General features: G+C 43.8%; 1 long non-coding RNA gene across 3 annotated transcripts in view; it reads left to right on the forward strand.

The window, feature by feature from the left end:
* The window catches only part of LOC122087052, a 46,286-nt gene that overhangs the window by 12,742 nt on the left and 17,111 nt on the right, over nucleotides 1–16,433 (forward strand). For all 3 annotated transcript variants that reach the window (XR_006142639.1, XR_006142641.1, XR_006142640.1), the window contains one exon: nucleotides 5,165–5,325. This is a non-coding gene — a long non-coding RNA (uncharacterized LOC122087052). The remainder of the gene's footprint in view (nucleotides 1–5,164; nucleotides 5,326–16,433) is intronic.

Raw genomic sequence — 16,433 nt, forward strand, 5'->3', positions numbered from 1 at the left:
AGACCTATTAATCAACTAAATCCTATATCTCAATTGTAATCAGATTCCCCACATTGAGGTCTAGTTCCCAATTCCTACTGGTAATGGAATTAAGCTCATACAAGTCTCACACTTCCATGTTACTTGACTGTAACAGACATAATTTATGAATATTCTCGGCTGTTTGGACTCTCACAATCCAAGCTGAGCCTGATGAGGAAAAAATGGGAATGTATGTTAAATAATTGCTTATTGGAAGGAAGAGATCTTTTTATTGGGAGAGAGAGAGAGAGAGAGAGCCCCTGGAGGCCAGAACCTTGTCTCTCTCGCAAGCGGAAACTATTGACTTTTGAACTTCTGCCACAAGTGGAGCCTTAACTACATCTTATCCAACACAAACTCCTGGGTTTTGGGGTTCTCCCTCTTTGAACCCTCCTTCCTATGAACATCGAATTGGTACTTCTTAAGTTCCTCAATGAACTCTGTTATAAATAGAGGAATAAGAGTTTCATAGTAATTTCAGTCCTCCATTGTTTGTCCCTCTCCTTCATTCTCGAAAGATTCTGATTTTTTCATCCTTGAGAATAAAGCCTTTAGTTTCTTGCTCACTTTTGTAGGCCATATCGGATTGAATTATTATCTGGGAACTTTTTCCTAACGTAAAAGCCCCTATGCATTTGTTCTTACACTGAACACTTTAAAGATGCTGGGAATCAAGTTGTGATTCTGTTAATTTTTTAGATGAGGGCACTTGATTGGGAAAATAGGATCATATTCTCTTGTATTTGCCAAGCAAGGGTTCCTTAGAACCCTTCAATTTCTTCTCATTTCTCTCCCCTATTTTATTGACTTCGTTCGCGTTGCAGATGTTGTAATAGATAAGGAATTAAATTTTATTTAACTGATTGCCAGAGAGTTTGCTCATTTAAGCTTCCATGAAAAATAGTCCCCTAAAAAAATGAGGTCTGGCTTTCCTGATGAGATTAATATTTCTCCAGGGCCACCAATAAAATTCTGCAACCAAATATTGGGTCCTCCTCAATGTGACATCTAATTAGCCATTAGATATAACTAACAGAAGGCCTTGAAAACTTGCCCCAAGCTCAGCGATGGTAGGTCGTTGCACCATATAGGGCTGGAGAAAACAAAAAAGATGCTACCCTGCACAAATCTAGACACGCATCAATCCCTCTAATCCTGGGATTCCCAGTGATCTCCTGCCCATATTTAGCATTTTAGGTAATGAAGAACAATTGGTTTCCACCCAACATGCCAGGGGCCTCCTTTGAGTGCATGAGCTTTGTCTTCATCATCAGAGAACTTGAAGATGAAAAACCCATTTTTAAGAAGGCGAGTATCAACTGACCACACACTTTCCATTCCTTAGATAGCGAGAGTTTGACGATATTGAATGAGGTATGCTCCCAATGAAGTGCCCCACAAGGGCATTTTTCCATTTTCTTGCTTCGGTGTCCAGAAGAGAAGTTGGTCAGAGGGCCACCGTAGAGTCACCGAGAAACATAGTCCCGGGGGAAACTTTCACTGGTAGGTAGACTTGCCTGTCCAATGATAGAACTCCAAGTCATTCCAAGGGGGTGAGGGATGGAGACTGGGGGAGGGTGAAGTAGAGAAAGAGGGGAAGGTTAAGCCAGAGAGAGGGGCTGGGGTAGGGAGAGGTGGGGAACTTGGGGGAGTCACCCAGGGTGGCCAGGCATGCTGGAGGGCAGGTTCAAGGAGGGGGGCCCATAGCAACCTAGAAGAAAGGTTTTTGAACCGAGGGCTACATTAGCAAATCTTAACACTGTTCCATCTTCACTAGTTCCTTAACTTCTCTTTCTTGTTTGACAATATATCAATGTTGAATTATTGGTGCTTCTGTTTCTGATTAGTTTATCAAATTGCTTCTTGTTTTCACATAAATTACTGAGACTTCTAATTTCTACAGTTCAGATATGGCCTTTTCAATCATTCTAGTCAGCTCAGTTTCAAACCTTAGTTCTTTTATTATTTGAACCTTGATTTCGTAATTCTCTGGTTATGGATTCTATTATTGATTATAAATCTGATCTCTGATTTCTGTTTGGAAGTGGCCAAGAAATCCAGAATTTATTTAGGTGTAAAACTCTAATTTGAGTTATTTTATAGCTGGTTTTTGAGTTGGGCCTGCTACTTATAGGACTCTGGTCACTGGATACCTATCCTGCATCATATATTCTATGTAATCTGATTTGCGACTCCGCTGTTTTTCCATTATGTCACCATCTATATGATCCATATCCATTGCTCTAAAACCTGATCTGAACTTCTTAATAGTTCCCATAAGGTTCAGCCAGACCAGAAATTTTCTTTTTTCGACTAGAAAGAAGCAGCAAGATATATTTGTGTGTCTGAAAATAACATCATCTGTACTACTAGACACTTAAAACCTCAAAGCAAATCAAAACTGTCTCAGTTGTGTTCCATATAATTGAATCCTTTTTGCTTCTTTTGTACTCATTGTTCCCTTAAGTTATAGGCTTGTAGCTTTTCTTGTTCTACTTTCTCTATGGGTTTGTTTAGGGCCCGTTTGATAACGTTTTAAGAAACGCGTTTCTGCCATTTCTGTGTCCAGAAATGGCAGAAACGGAACAAAAAGCATTTGATAAAACTGTTTCGTTTCACTTGTTTTCAGAAATAGAAATAGAAATTTCTACCTATTTATGGTTCAAGAAACGACCCAGGCAAAACAAGAACTTGTTTTTCCATTTTTGGAAACGAATCGTGGCCATTCTTTTCGTTGGTTACTATCGACTTCCAGAAACATGACTATCAAACACCTTCAATTCTGTTTTTAGAAACGGAAATTTATGTTTCTGCCTTTTCTTGAAACAGAAATGGCAGAAATGTCATCAAACGGGCCCTTAGTTTTGAGTCAGAACTCATGCCCCTATCACTCATTGGCATTAGTTGGTTTGGTTCAAGCACTATATCCCCCGTCATAGCTTCTCTGTCTAGAGTGTTCTCTCTAACTGCCTTTTAACGCAGTCTTTTCTCATTAACTAGTAGATTCCAATCTCCCTTTCTTGTTGTCTTTGTTGGAATGCTTCTGAAGACTGCTTTTGGACTTTGGAGTGGCAGTCTCTTATAATTGGATAGAGCGTAGCCTGAAATTGACACCCAATTAAAGATCCTTCTTGCAAATTTGGGACTCCATAGTCTTTACTATCAAAGTAAAGTGTCTGGCATCTCCTCTAGATGTCATTTTCCCCAAGGAACAATCATATTTTTGTCTCCTGGGGCCTCTCTCCTTCCTTTTTCCGTTCTCTTGTTCCCCCTTCTTAAGGGTTGTGCTTTGAACTTTGCTTCAGTTTACAATTTTTTATTTCTTCTCCTCCTCCTAATTTGGAGGGTCCCTTCTTTCCCTCCCGAATTTGGGGCTTCCCTGTTACTGAGATGCTTAGTTGTAGTTGCTTATTTTGTTTATTTTGTTGCTTCTTGCTTTGCTCCCCCTGGGGTTGGATTTTCCTCGTTGGCTTAACCCTCCCCTCCCCGCCCCGCCCCGCCCCGCCCCCTCCTTTTCTTTGTATTTTCTTTTCTCTTTAGTATAAATTTATTTATTCATCCAAAAAAATATATTATTCATAAATAAGCAAAAACACTGTATTTGAATCCAATAAAAATAGTTTAGAAATCAAATTCCAGAGGGATAAAATGTCAACCACCATTTCAAGAACAAAACCTTAATTTTTATTGTAGGGGCAAGTTTCAACTTTCAAATGCTGGGGTTTTTCCCATATCTGAAAACTCCATAAATCTTATCATGTTAAAACATTGCTAAAACAAAAAATAAGGTAAAATAATCTTTTGTTCTGATGTCTATAACTTTATTTGTATTTAGTTGATTTTTAACCACACTTGCACACCTTAAAAATAAAATCATCTGGCCATTCAAACTTATTAGAGAACAAGAAAATTTCTCTAAATGTTGATTTTTGATGACTTGATGTGGATTAATTTTATTTTTTTATTACTTTTTAGGGCTTAATGTTATTTTTTATGGTACAAGGTATATGTAGCATACTAAATAATGTTAGAAAATAGGAAAATATAAAAATAACAATTGGGCGCTTAGGAGGGCGCACTTAGGCACCCCTCCACCGCCTTGGGTTGCCTTAACAACTATGCTGAGATATAATGTGGTTGGCAGGAGACTACCTAACACAGTAGTTGTCTATGAACATTATCCATACCCTTTATGTGATGACAGAAGGAGTGCACTGCTTGGTTGTCATTTGTTACTCTTCCCTAAATCTACTGCCAAGTTGAGCCCCAATTTCCTAATAATAAACACTGAAAATATTTATTGGGTTTCATTTGGATAATAAATGAGGTTGAGAGTATGTACTGCATGTGGTGAACTAAAAGAAGAGAACTTCCACGTGCTGTTTCCCTATGACATTTTTGCATGTCTCTGCCTTTTTTTATATATATATATATATTTTGCTCATTGTTATTTAGTTGGATATTACTTTGTTGGTTAGAGTACGTTGCTATTGGATGTTGAGCTCATTAATTGGTGTTCAATTTTGGAATTTTGGTTCGAACTTATTTATGTGCTTGTGCTTGGGAGCATGTATCTATGATGTTTTATGGAGTTCATGAAACAGTCATGCTATAGATTGGAATCCTAGATTTTTCATGAGTTATAACATAGTCAAGTATGCTCACTCTTTTTGGCAATCAACTATATTCAAACAATCATTTCTTAAAGGGAATGTCTTCTACAGGTCTGGGGTTCCAGTGATATACCACATGCTACCCTTTTAGAGGATTTGGACCTTTGCCTAAATAGGTTCCACTTTAAATATTCTACACAAACTAAAATAAAATAAAAGAGAGGGAGAATGAAAGAAATGATCGGATGAGCTTTATTTTTTAACCATCTGATCTAAATTTTATAATCTTGAACTTTATGAGACTTAAATGGTTTTTGGATGTTCAACTAAATGAAAACAAAATTAGAAGTTGGCATCATCACATTTAAGTGGGACCATACAACATGTGGTAGGTTATGAAAGCCCCATACCTATAAAATGGTCTGGGTACCCAGACATGAGTTTTTCAACGACTTAATTCTTTTCCCCCTTTCTCTTGTGATTGCATGAATGCCATGTAGTCATTTTTGTAATCTTTTTTGCCCTTCCAGCTATTAGGTCCTGTGGTTTTTTCCATTATTCAAGAGGCAATGAGTGGCTACCCAGCTTCAGAAACTGAAATTTGTGCAGCTATGCTTCTTAAAGATGCTCCTTATGGTCTTGCTGGGCATGCTTACTATGAACTTTCGAGTTATCTGAACATCGAAGACTGGTGCGTTCTCATAATTCTCTTTGCTTCTTGTAAAATTTTACTCTTTTTTGTGGAGGTTGGGGGTAAAGATTGTAAATTTGTACTTAATGTGTTTATACTCTCACAAGTTTCCAAATGTACCTGCTCTTGGTGGCTGCAGAAGTTTTAGAAAGTCAACTTAGATAAAATTAAATAAAGATAAATAAAAAAAAATTGAGACTTTTATTGAACTTAAATTCTGCATTAGTTTTGAGAAATTTTGTAAAATTTTAGCTGAGCTTTTATTTCTTTTGGAAAATAATGTCCCATCCTTTTGGTTGCATATTTGCTTTGGCTGTGAAATTTCATATCTAGGATTTCTTTGGAGGTTGCTTTTTAAAATGCTTCAGTTATTTTCATAACTGCGACATACACTTAACTGGTTTATGGTATGATTACATAATTTTATTCTTTCTTTACTTTCCTCTACTGTGCTTTTTACTATTTTCTAATTAGTTTATTCTATATTCCATGTTGTTTCAGGTTGTTTCTTCGTCATCGTAATCATCATTGTTGTTTTCATTATTTCCTTTCCCCTTTATTCTGTTTTTCTTAATACACTAGTTATATTTTGGTTCCGTCCAAATGCCAAAATAATTTCGAGGCTGTAAATTATCATTTTATATTACGATTTTTTGGAATATTCTAGTTTTGCTACTTTTGTGTTTGGGGATCTTGCATTCAAGGTTTAAGAAGTCGATTTCGACTAGGATTTTCAACCCTGGTCGAAATTTAATTGATTTGTGACGTCGATCGAAATCTTGTTTACTTTCTGTTGTTGGATGGTGTTTTTTTTTATCATTACGATAAAGAAAGGGGTCGGCTAGGCCAAGGGATGACCCAAGGGGTTGGTTTTCCTAAGGATGTCTTGGGTGGTCGGCTCGACCAAAGGATGACCCAAGCGAGCAACATTTTTACCCTCATCATAAGCCCCCCACTCCCTCAGGTCAACGTTCGTAGGTCAGCCTGTAGGAGTTCAGCAAGTAAGGATTATGTGCTCGGATCAGGCTCGGTCTTTCCTACCTTGGAACCTAAGTTTTTTAGTGCCGAGCTAAGGTTTGGTTTTGTTTGCCTTAGAACGTAAGGTCTTTGTTCAACGTAAGGCTTGATCTTGAGGTGCTGAATTGAGGCTCAGACTTGCGTGCCTTAGCGCATAAAGTCTTGAGGTGCTGAGTTAAGGCTTGGGCTTGCGTGGATCCCTTAGTGCATGAGGTCTTGAGGTGTCTAGCTGAGGCTCGAACTTATATGCCTTAATGCATATAGTCTTGAGGTGTTGAGCTGAGCCTCAGACTTGTGTGCCTTAGTTCCTAAATACATGCGGTGCCAAGCTGAAACTCGAAGGGCTTGAGGTGTTGAGCCAGAGCTTGGGCTTACGTGCCTCAACACTTAAGGGCTTGAATTGTCGAGCTGAGGCTAAGAGATGATTCGAGGGATCGGTTCAGCTAAGGGAGGACCTGGGAGATTGGTCTTCCAAGGGATGACTTGGATGAGCGGCTCAGCTAAGCGATGACCCGAGAGGTCGGTCTTTGTTAGATAACTTGGATGGTTGGCTCGGTTAAGGGATGACCTGAGGAGTAGGATCGGTTAAGGGATGACCTGGGAGGTCAGTCTTCTAATTGATCACTTGGATGGTCAGTTCAACCAAGGGATGACCCGTGGGGTCAATTCGGCCAAGGGATGACTCGAGGGGTCGGTTCAGTCTAGGGATGACATAGGAAGTTGGTCTTTCAAGGGATGACCTTGATGGTCGGCTCGGTCAAGGGATGATTTGAGTTGTCAGTTCGGCTAAGGGATGACCCAACGGGTCAGGTTTCCCTGGGATTACCTGGATGGTGATTTTCGGCTCGACTAAAAGATGTCCCGAGAGGTTAGTGAGGCCAAGGGATGAACCAAGGGTTCAGTTTTCCCAGGGATGTCCTGGATGGTTGGCTTGGCCAAGGGATGATCCAAAGGCAAACATTTTTACCCACGTTATAAGCCCCCACTCCTTCAGGTTGAGGTCCGTAGGTCGGCCTGTAAGAGTTCAACAAGCAAGGATTATGCTCTCGGATAAGGTTATGGATCATCAATTCAGTGACATATTTGTTTACTTTTAATTTTTTATAGTTGACTTTTTGTCCCAACCTTCGAAGTTGGGCTTTTGAGTGCCAACACCCAAAGGCCAATTGGCTCGGTATTTCCTACCTTATAACATAAAGACTTTGGTGCCGAGCTAAGGTTCAGTCTTGTGTGCCTTAGAACGTAATGTCTTTGTTTGAGCCGAGGCTCGGGCTTACGTGCCACAGTGGATGAGGTATTGAGGTGTCGAGCTGAGGCTCGGACTTCTGTGCCTTAGTGCGTAAGCTCTTGAGGTGCAGAATTAAGGCTCAGGCTTAAGCGCCTTAATGCGTAAGGTCTTGAGGTGCCAAGCTGAAACTCGAACTTACGTGCCTTTATGCCTAAAGGCTTAAGGTGTCGAGCCAAGGCTCAGACTTGTGTTCCTTAATGCTTAAGGGCTTAAGTTACTGAGCTAGAGCTCAAACTTACATGCCTTAATGCCCAAGGGCTTGAGATGCCGAGTTAAAACTCAGACTTGCGTGCCTTAATTCCTAATTGTCGGGTTGAGGCTCAGACTTGCATGTCGTAGTGCGTAAGGCCTTGAGGTGTCGACCTGAGGCTCAGACTTACGTGCCTTAGTGTGTATGGTCTTGAGGTGTCGAGTTAAGGCTCGAACTCCAAGCCTTAGTGTGTAAGGTCTTAAGGTGCCAAGTTGTGGCTCAGGTTTATGTGCCTTAATACGTAAGGTCTTAAGGTGCCAAGCTGAAACTCGAACTTACGTGCCTTAATGCCTAAGGGCTGAAGGTGTCGAGCCAAGACTCAGACTTATGGGCCTTAATGCTTGAGGGCTTGAGTTGCCGAGCCAGGGCTCAGACTTGCGTGCCTTAACGCCTAAGGGCTTGAGGTGAGAGCCGGAGCTCAGACTTACATACCTTAATACCTAACAACTTGAGGTGCCAAGCTAAAACTCAAACTTATGTTCCTTAATGCCTAAGGGCTTGAGGTTCCAAGCCAAAACTCGAACTTGCGTTCCTTAATGCCTAAGGGCTTGAGGTGCCGAGCTGAAACTCTGACTTACGTGCCTTAATGCTTAAGGGCTTGAGTGTCGAGCTGAGGCTTGGACTTACATGCCTTCATGCCTCGGGGCTTTGGTTCTGAACTGAAACTTGAACTTGCGTGTCTTAACGCCTAAAGGGTTGAGGTGTCGAGCTGAGACATGGACTTTCATGCCTTAGTGAGTAGGATCTCGAGGTGCTGAGCAGGAGCTTGGACTTCTATGCCTTAACGTTTAAGGGCTTGAGGTGCTAAGCCAGAGCTTGGACTTGTGTGCCTTAACATTTAGGGGCTTGAGGTACCAAGCTAGAGCTCGAACTTGCGTGCCTTAACGCCTAAGGGCTTGAGGTTTCGAGTTAGCTCGGCCTTTCCTCGCGGATGAGATATTCTTTTACAGACCAGTTCTAGTCGGCCTATCTTTTTTCACGAAGGAGGTCTTCTCTAGCCAACTATTGGGGTCGGCCTTCCTTTCCTCACGAATAAGGTCTTCTTTTGTAGACCAATTCGGATCAGCCTTTGTTCCTCACGAATAAGGTCTCCTTTTGCCGAATTTTTAGATTAGCTCAGCCTTTCCTCTAAGATGAGATCTTCTTTTACTAGCAAGTTCACGTCGGTCTTTCTTTCCTCACAAATGAGGTGTTCTTTTGCCTACTATTGGTTGGCTCATCCTTTACTCATGGTTAAGATCTTGTTTTACCGACCAATTTGGGTCGACCTTTCTTTCCTCAAGAATGTGGTCTTCTTTTGTTGATCATTGGGGTCAGCTTAGCCCTTCCTCGCGGATGAGATCTTCTTTTACCAACCTATTCAGGTCGGCCTTTCTTTCCTCAGAAAAATTAGGTTTTCTTTTGCGAACCATTGAAGTTGGCTTCGTTGTTTTCTAGTGCATAAGATCTTGAGGTGTCCAGCTGAAGATCGGACTTGCATGCCTTAATTCCTAAGGGAGTGAGGTGCCGAGCTGGAACTCGAATTTACGTGCTTTAATGCCTAAGGGCTTAAGGTGTTGAGCCAAAGCTAGGACTTACGTGACTTAATGCCCAAGGGCTTGAGGTGTCGAGTTGAGGCTTAGGGATGATCCAAGGATTGGTTCAACCAAGGGATGACCTTAGAGGTTTTATCTTCCAAGGGATGACCTGGATGAGCGGCTCAGCCAGGGGATGACCCGAGGTCAGTCTTACAACAGATGACCTGGATGGTCGGCTCAGCTAAGGGATGACCTGAGTGGTCGGTCTTCTAATGGATGTCTTGGATGATCGGCTAGGCCAAGGGATAATCCAAAGGGTTAATTCGACCAAGGGATGACCCGTGGGGTCGATTCTGCTAAGGGATGCCCCAAGGGGTCGGTTCAGTCATAGGATGACATGGGAGGTTGGTCTTTCAAGGGATGACCTTGATGATCGGCTCATTCAAAGGATGACCAGAGTGGTCAGTTCGGCTAAAGAATTACGTAAGTGGTCGAGTTTCCCAGGGATGACCTGGATGGTGATGGTCGGCTCAGCCAAGAGATGTCCTGAGAGGTTAGCTCGGCTAAGGGCTGAGCCAAAGGGTTTGTTTTCCCAAGGATGTCCTGGATGGTTTGCTCGGTCAAGGGATGACCCAAGGGGAGGCATTTTTACCCACGTCATAAGCCTCCACTCCTTTAGGTTGAGGTCTGTAGGTTGGCCTATAAGAGTTCAACAAGAAAGGATTATGCTCTCGGATTAGGTTATGGATCATTAATTCAGTGACATCTTTGTTTACTTTAATTTTTTATAGTTGGGCTTTTGAGTGCCAACACCCAATGGCCAGTTGGCTCGATCTTTCCTACTTTAGAACGTAAGGAGCTGAGGCTCAGTTTTGAGGTGCCAAGCCGAGGTTCAAGCTTGCGTGCCTCAGTGCATGAGGTTACGAGGTGTTTAGCTGAGAGTTGGACTTGTGTGCCTTAGTGCGTAAGGTATTGAGGTGTTGAGCTGAGGCTCGGACCTGCGTGCCTTAGTGTGTATGGTTTTGAGGTGCCGAATTGAGGCTCGGGCTTAGTGCGTAAGGTTTTGAGGTGCCAAGCTGAAACTCTAACTTGCGTCCCTTAATACCTAGGGCTTGATCTGTCGAGTTGGAGCTTAAACTTGCGTGCCTTAATGCCTATGGGATAGAGGTGTCGAGCCAGAGCTCAGACTTATGTGTCTCAATGCCTATTCGTTTGGTGACAAGCCGTAACTTGGACATATGTGCCTTAATGCCTAAGGGCATGAGGTGTCGAGCTAGAGCCCGAACTTGAGTGCTTAAATGCCTAAGGGCTTGTGGTGCCGAGTCAAAACTCAGACTTACATGCCTTAAAGCCTAATTATTGAGCTGAGGCTCGAACTTGCGTGTCATAGGGCATAAGGTTTTGAGGTGTTGAGCTGAGGCTCGGACTTACGTGCCTTAGTGTGTAAGGTCTTGAGGTATCGAGTTAAGGCTCGGAATCTAAGCCTTAGTGTCTAAAGTCCTGAGGTGCCGAGTTCTAGCTCGGGCTTACGCCTTTTAGTACGTAAGGTCTTAAGTTGTCAAGCATAAACTCAGACTTGCATGCCTTAATGCCTAAGGGATCAAGGTATCAAGGTATCAAGACAAGACTCTGACTTGTGTGCCTTAATGCCTAAGGCCTTGAATTGTTGAGCCAGAGGTCAGATTTGGTGCATTAAAGCTTGAGGGCTTGAGGTGCAAGCTGGAGCTCAAACTTGCATGCCTTAATTAATACCTAAGGGGTTAAGGTGCTAAGGCGAAACTCGAACTTACGTTCCTTAATGCCGAAGGGCTTGAGGTGCCTAGCTTGAAATCGGACTTGCTTGCCTTAATACTTAAGGGCTTAAGGTGTCAAACTGAGGCTCGGACTTGCATGGCTCAATGCTTAAGGGCTCTAGGTTCCGAGGCCGAAACTCGAACTTGCATCCATTAGTGTGTAAGGTCTTGAGGTATCGAGTTGAGGCTCGGACTCCAAGCCTTAGTGTCTAAGGTCTTGAGGTGCCAAGTTCTAGCTCGGACTTACGCCTTTTAGTACGTAAGGTCTTAAGGTGTCAAGCATAAAATCAAACTTGCGTGCCTTAATGACTAAGGGCTCAAGGTGTCAAGACAAGACTCCGACTTGTGTGCCTTAATACCTAAGGCCTTAAGTTGTCAAGCCAAAGCTCAGACTTGCGTGCCTTAACGCCTAAGGGGTTGAGGTGAGAGCCGGAGCTCAGACGTGTATGCCTTAATACCTAAGGGCTTAAGGTGCTATGGCAAAACTCGAACTTACGTTCCTTAATGCCTAAGGGCTTAAGGTGCCAAGCCTGAAATCGGACTTGTGTGCCTTAATACTTAAGGGCTTAAGATGTCAAGCTGAGGTTGGACTTGCATGCCTTAATGCCTAAAGGCTTTCTGAGGCCGAAACTCGAACTTGTGTGTCTTAACGCCTAAAGGTTTAATGTGTCGAGCTGAGGCACAGACTTTCATGCCTTAGTGCGTAAGATGTTGAGGGTCCGCCTTTCTTTTCTCACAAATGAGGTCTTCTCTAGCCGACAAATGGGTTCGGCCTTCCTTTCCTCGCGAATGAGGTCTTCTCTTGTCGACCAGTTCGGATCAACCTTTGTTTCCTCACGAATGAGGTCTTGTTTTGTCGACCATTGGGGTCGGCTCAGCCTTTCCTTGAAGATGAAATCATCATTTACCAACCAGTTCAGGTCGGCTCTTTTTTCCTCAAGAATGAGGTATTCTTTTGCCGACCACTGGGGTCACTTAGCCGTTACTCGTGGATGGGATCTTCTTTTACCGACCAGTTCGGGTTTGCCTTTTTTTCCTCACGAATGAGTTCTTTTGTTGATATTGGGGTTGGCTCAGCCTTCCTCGCCGATGAGATCTTCTTTTACTAACCAATTCAGGTCGGCCTTTCTTTCCTCATGAATAAGGTCTTCTTTTGTGAACCATTAGGGTTGGCTTATCCTTTCCTAATACGTAAGGTCTTCAGGTGTCGAGCTGAGTTGCGTGCCTTAATTCTTGAGGGGTGAGGTGCTGAGTTGGAACTCTAACTTATGTGCCTTAATGCCTAAGGGCTTGAGATGCTGAGCCAGAGCTCGAACTTGCCTACCCTAATGCCTATGGGCTTAAGGGGTCTAGCTGAGGCTAAGGGATGATCCGACAGATCGGTTCAGCCAAGGGATGAGTAGCTCGGCCAAGGTATAACCCGAGAGGTTGGTTTTACAACAAATAACCTGGATGGTCGTCTCGGCTAAGGGATGACCTAAGGGTTAGTTCGGTCAAGGGATGACTTGGGTGGTCAGCTTGGCTAAGGGATGACCCGAGTAGTCGGTTCATTCAAGGGATGACTTTGATGGTCAGCTCGGTCAAGGGATGACCCGAGTGTTCAATCTGGCTAAGGGATTACCCAAGGGGATGGGTTTCCCTGGGATGACCTGGATGGTGATGGTCGGATCGGCCAAGAGATGTCTCGAGAGGTTGGCTCGGCCAAAGGATGAACCAAGAGGTTGGTTTTCCTAGGGACATCCTGGATGGTTGGCTCGGCCATGGGATGACTCAAGGGAGGCATTTTTACCCATGTCATAATCCTCGACTCTGTCAAGTTGAGGTCCGTAGGTTGGCCTGTAAGAGTTCAACAAGGAAGGATTATGCTATCATATCATGTTATGGATCATCAATTCAATGACATCATCGTTTATTTTTAATTTTTTACAGTTGACTTTTTATCCCAACCTTCGAAGTTGGGCTTTTGAGTGCCAACACCAAAAGGCTAGTTGGCTCTGTCTTTCCTACCTTAGAACGTAAGGACTTCGATTCCGAGCTAATGTTCGGTCTTATGCGCCTTAGATTGTAAGGTCTTTGTTTGAGCTGAGGCTCGATTTTGAGGTGTCGAGTTAAGGCTCGAGCTTACATGCCTTAGTGTGTAAAGTTTGGAGGAGCCAAGTTGAGGCTCAGGCTTGTGTGCCTCAGTGCATAATGTCATAAGGTGTTGAGCTAAGGCTCGGACTTGTGTGCCTTAGTGTGTAAGGTTTTGAGGTGTCGAGCTGAGGCCCAGACTTGTGTGCCTTAGTGCGTAAGGTTTTGAGGTGCTGAATTGAAGCTTGGGCTTGGGTGCTTTAGTGCGTAAGGTCTTGAGGTGCCAAGCCAAAACTCGAACTTGCGTGCCTTAATGCCTAAGGGCTTGAGGCTTAAGGTGTCGAGCCGGAGATCAGACTTACGTGCCTTAATGCCTATTCTTATGGTGACGATCCAAAACTTGGACTTGCGTGCCTTAATGCCTAAGGGCTTGAGGTGCCGAGCCGGAGCTCGAACTTGTGTGGCTAAATGCCTAAGGGCTTTAGGTGTCGATTTGAGGCTCAGACTTACGTGCCTTAATGCCTAAGGACTTGAGGTGCCGAGTTAAAACTCAGATTACGGGCCTTAACCCCTAATTGTTGAGTTGAGGCTTAGATTTGCATGTCGTAGTGCGCAAGGTCTTGAGGTGTCGAGCTAAGGTTTGGACTTGCGTGCCTTAGTGTGTAGGGACTTGAGGTGTAGAGTTGAGGCTCAGACTCCAAGCCTTAGTGTGTAAGGTCTTGAGGTGCTGAGTTGTGGCTCGGGCTTACGCGCCTTAGTATGTAAGGTCTTGAGCTGCCAAGCCGAAACTTAGCCTTATGTGCCTTAATGCCTAAAGGCTCAAGGTGTCAAGCCAAGACTCAGACTTGTGTGCCATAATGCCTAAGGTCTTGAGTTACTGAGCCAGAGCTAGACTTGCGTGCCTCAAGCCCTAAGGGCTTATGGTGAGAGCTAGAGCTCAAACTTACATGCCTTAATACCTAATGGCTTAAGGTGCCAAGTCGAAACTTGAACTTATGTTCCTTAATGCGTAAGGGCTTGAGGTGTCGAGCCAGAACTCGGCCTTACGTGCCTTAATGCTTAAGGTCTTGAGGTGTCGAGTTGAGGCTCAGACTTGCATGCCTTAATGCCTAAAGGCTTTAGGTTCCAAGCCTGATAAATTTAAGATACGTATCGGAGATACGCTAAGATATATTAAAGATCAAGGATTAAAGTATCAGCATCAGTCATTTTATCGGTTAGTTAAATTTAAGATACGTATCGGAGGTGTATCGTATCATATCGGAGATACGTTAAACCATGGCTGAAACTCGAACTTACGTGTCTGAATGCCTAAAGGCTTCAGGCTCAAGCTGAGGCACGGACATTCATGCCTTAAGGCGTAAGATCTTAAGGGGTCGAGCCCGTGCTTGTACATTCATGCCTTAACGCCTAAGGACTTGAGGTGCTAAGCCGGAGCTCGGACTTACGTGCCTTAACACCTAAGGCTTGAGATACCAAGCCAGAGCTCGGACTTGTGTGCCTTAACACCTAAGGGCTTGAGGTGTCGAGTTAGCTTGGCCTTTCCTAGCGAATGAAATATTTTTTTTCGGACCAGCTCTGGTCGACCTTTCTTTTCTCACGAATGAGGTCTTCTTTAGCCGACCATTGAGGTTGGCCTTCCTTTCCTCGCGAATGAAGTCTTGTCTTATCGACCTGTTTGGATAAGCCTTTGTTTCCTCATGAATGTGGTCTCCTTTTGCCGACCATTGGTGTCGGCTCAACCTTTCCTCGAAGATGAGATCTTCTTTTATCGACCAGTTCGGGTCACCCTTTGTCTCCTCACGAATGAGGTATTCTTTTGTTGACCATTGGAGTCGGCTCAGCCTTTACTCGTGGATGAGATCTTCTTTTACCGACCAATTCGGGTTGGCCTTTCTTTCCTCATGAATGAGTTCTTTTGTCGATCATTAGGGTCGGCTCAGCCTTTCCTTGCGCATGAGATCTTTTACCAACCAGTTCGGGTTGGCCTTTTTTCCCTCACGAATGACATCTTCTTTTGCGAACCATTGGGGTTGCCTCGTCCATTTATTGTGCACAAGGTCTTTAGGTGTGGAGCTAAGGCGCGAACATACGTGCCTTAATGTGTTAGGTTTTGACGTGTTGAGCTAAGGCTCGAACTTTTGCGTGCCTTTATTCTTAGGGGCGTGAGGTGTTGAGTTGGAACTTGAACTTGCATGCCTTAATGCCTAAGGCTTGAGGTGTCGAGCCGAGGCTAAGGGATGATTCGGGGGGTCGGTTCAGCCAAAGGATGACTTGAATGAGCGGCTCGGTCAAGGGATGACCCAAGAGGTTGGTCTTCTAATAAATGACTTGGATGGTTGGCTCGGCTAAGGGATGACCTGAGGGGTCGGTTCAGTCAATGTATAACCTGGGAGGTCGGTCAATAGATGACCTAGACGGTCGGCTCGGTCTAGGGATAACTGAGGGGTCAATTCGGCTAAGGGATGACCCGAGGGTTCAGTTTAGTCAAGTGATGACATGGGAGGTTGGTCTTTTAAGGGATGACCTTGATGTTTGGCTCAGTCAAGGGATTACTTGAGTGGTCAGTACGGTAAAGGGATGACCCAAGGGTCATATTTCCTAGGGATAACTTGGGTGGTGATGGTCGGCTCGGCCAAAAGATGTCCCAAGAGGTTGGCTCAGCCAAGAGATAAACCAAAGGGTTGGTTTTCCCAGGGATGTCCTGGATGGTTAGCTCGGCCAAGGGATGACTCAAGGGGAGGCATTTTTACCCAGATCATAAGCCCCCACTCCTTTAGGATGAGGTCTGTAGGTCGGCCTGTAAGAGTTCAACAAATAAGGAATATGCTCTAGGATTAAGTTATGGATCATCAATTCAGTGACATCTTCTTTTACTTTTAATTTTTTACAGTTGACTTTTTGTCCCAACCTTCAAAGTTGGGCTTTTGAGTGCCAACACTCAAAAGCCGGTTAGCTTGGTCTTTCCTACCATAGAACATAAAGACTTTGGTGCCGAGCTAAGGTTCGGTCTTGTGCGCCTAAGAACGTAAGGTCTTTGTTTAAGCTAAGGCTCGGTTTTAAGGTGCCAAGTTAAGGCTCGGGCTTGTGTGCCTTAGTGTGTAAAGTTTGGAGGTGTCAAGTTGAGGCTTAAGCTTGCATACCTCAGCGTATGAAGTAATGGGGTGTTGAGC

The sequence above is a fragment of the Macadamia integrifolia genome, chromosome 8, assembly GCF_013358625.1.
Source record: "Macadamia integrifolia cultivar HAES 741 chromosome 8, SCU_Mint_v3, whole genome shotgun sequence".
NCBI classification, from domain to species: Eukaryota; Viridiplantae; Streptophyta; class Magnoliopsida; order Proteales; family Proteaceae; genus Macadamia; species Macadamia integrifolia.